Source organism: Bombina bombina, chromosome 4 (genome assembly GCF_027579735.1).
Source record: "Bombina bombina isolate aBomBom1 chromosome 4, aBomBom1.pri, whole genome shotgun sequence".
Taxonomy (NCBI): domain Eukaryota; kingdom Metazoa; phylum Chordata; class Amphibia; order Anura; family Bombinatoridae; genus Bombina; species Bombina bombina.
In genome coordinates, this window is record NC_069502.1 from 161728593 (window position 1) to 161731521 (window position 2929).

A 2929-nucleotide genomic window follows, 5' to 3' on the forward strand; every position below is an offset into this window, starting at 1 on the left:
CAGTAATAGTCACCTGCACACACAGATATCCCCCTAAAATAGCTATAACTAAAAACAAACTAAAAACTACTTCCAAAACTATTCAGCTTTGATATTAATGAGTTTTTTTGGGTTCATTGAGAACATGGTTGTTGTTCAATAATAAAATTAATCCTCAAAAATACAACTTGCCTAATAATTCTGCACTCCCTGTATTGCCTTTAATACTCACATATCCAACTTACCGACACAGAAGGTTTCATATAATTTATTGTAAAGCACAAAACAGGCATTTAAAAGTGATAAAGTATACATTGAAAAAGTACATTTGTATCACAAAGCATTGACCACATAATCGTTGCAAATACATTTGCTGGAATGTGTACATCTACACTAATACTAAAAACAAATCGATTTCCATTTCTACACAGAAATATTGCCTCCTACCAGTCAGTAGTGATAGATTTGTACATTTTTCAAAACAAAATTGTAAACCAAACAAAATTAAGATCTTTATCAAGGCGTCTGCATCCAAATATTTAACAAACGTTTTCCCCAACACAATGAAGCAAATACTGTATTGTCCACTTCGTATTATTGGCCCTGTGGCACTGGAGGATGCTGTGGCTTTGCTTGTGGACTTGTCTGAGCGTAATTAACTGCTTATTGTCTATAGTACTCTGCCCAGGCTGCACTGTAGTCTGGCTGACCAGCTGGAGGTGCAGCATCAGCTGGTGCTGAGACAGTTTGTGCTTGCTTTTTATAGTATTCTTCCCATGCTTTTGAATAATCTTGTGGTGGTGCTTGCTGACCCATTTTCTTGTAATACTCTTCCCACGCCTTTGTATAGTCTACTTGCCCAGCTGGAGGCGCCGCTGCTGATTGCTCAGTTGGGTCTGGCTGAGTTGGTTGCTTCTGCTGCTGCTGCCAGTGTGGGTATGAGTTCCCCCATCCTTGAGGAGCATATGGAGCAGGAGGGCCATGTGGTGCTGGTCCAGGGGGACCTAGATTGTAGGGTGGTGGATTGTAAGGTCCCATAGGAGCACCAGGGCCAGGAGGTCCAGGAGGCCCATGAGGTCCGGGTACACCTGGAGGACCATGAGGGACAGGAGGGCCAAGAGGATTCACTGGACCGCCTATTTTTTCCTCAATAAGTTGTCTTGCATAATCAATCTGTTGTGGAGTTCCACAAATAGTAAACAATTTCATGTTTGGGTCTGAATTTGGTGGAGGATTTCTTTGAACCTCTATTCTGGCACCAGATGTTTGACTTATGTTTTATCATAGTTTCTCCACCTTTCCAAATAATCAGCCCAGTTTTCACAGTAGGAACAAAAAAGTTGAATTCTTGTAATCCACCTGGGGGACCCATGTTCCAGTTTCCTTGTCCTCTATCCCTTCCTCTGCCACCAGGTCTTGGTTCACCAGGTCCTGAGTTTCCAGACTGAACACTACGAAGAAGATCAGTTATAATTTCTGCACCATGCTGACAATTATCTGGAGGTCCTGAAATTTGAGCTATCCTATCTGGAGATGATCCATCATCTGGCTTAAACTGTATCCTAACACCTGCATCATTCTGATTTTTTTTTATCATTTCACCACTTCTGCCTATTACAATTCCAACAGCATACCGGGGTATAGGGATATCAATACCTTCATTTCCTCCGCCGCCTATTCTTGAGCCATAATCATTTCAGGGGTCTCTGAAAACTCCTTGATCACAAATTAAATCTAACACCATCTCTTTTGCTTGCTGAACTTTGTATGGATCTCCGGTAATTCGTAATGGTTTGTCTGCACCTGTGTTTTGCGGACCATCTTGAATCATTACCATTTTAACTCCTGTACGTTCCTGAAGCTGTTTGATAGTTCCCCCCCCCTTTTTCCAATAACCAATCCTGCTTTACTGGACGAAACCATGATCTCCTGAACTGCATTGCCTTGTCCATCACCATGATGAAAGCCAGGGGTTGGTCTCCCTTTCTAAATTATCTGGTCAAGTAACCATTTGGCAGCTTGAACAGAATCAGGACCACCAGTTAACATACATGTTCTATCTGGCATGCCATTACTATTGAATCCAACCATTCCATCAGGGACTTTGTATTCCTCTGTGACAACAGATCTTTGCTGCTGATGCAGAGGAGGCATTGGTGAAGGAAAAGAATCATTCTGGGGTGCAACTTTCTTAGCATCTGGTTGATCAATTTGTTCATCTAGTTCCCAGTAGTGATTTGCTGCTTCTCCATCATCAAGTGGTCTCTTTTGCTCACCAAATCCATAGTCGTTAGAGTTTACAGCAGCTCCTGTTTCGCTTCCAATTTTTGCAGCAATCTGTCTAGCTCTCTGTAGCTCGTCCTTAAATGCATCGTTTGCCCCCGCTGCAGATCCCGTACTCGGAGGAGGTACACTATAGTAGTCAGACATTTCACCTTAGCACGCTGCTTCGACTATCTGAGTCGTTCTGTAGCGTAAAAGGGAAGAAAAAAAAAAAAGGATATATTTATCTCAGTAGGAAACCTAAATAAATACATGATCTATCTGGTTAGGTATTACCAGACAGAGAGCATCCTTGTATATTCCTTATACACACACTATTAAAGGATATATTTATCTCAGTAGGAAACCTAAATATATGCATGATCTATCTGGATAGGTATTACCAGACAGAGAGCATCCTTGTACAATCCTTGTACACACAATATTACATTTGTGTCTAGTGTTTAGACCCAACTTACGCAAGCTATGGAATTTATGTCCATTGTTTAAACCCAACAAACGCAAGCGTAAGTGATCCCATCTATTGGAAACAGAGATCATACCATTTTAGAGAGATCATATTGTTTATGATTGTGGGCCATATATCTGAATAACACATACAGGAATATTTTTTCAGGGACCAACAGGAGATTAGCATTACCTTCCCAATCTACCTCTCTGCTTAGAG

At 41.3% G+C, this 2929-nt stretch overlaps 1 pseudogene; it reads right to left on the bottom strand.

Annotated features, from left to right (window-relative positions):
- Positions 1 to 232: 232 nt before the first annotated feature.
- LOC128655284 (far upstream element-binding protein 1-like) lies at positions 233 to 2425 on the bottom strand (annotated as a pseudogene).
- Between the last annotated feature and the right edge of the window lie 504 nt (positions 2426 to 2929).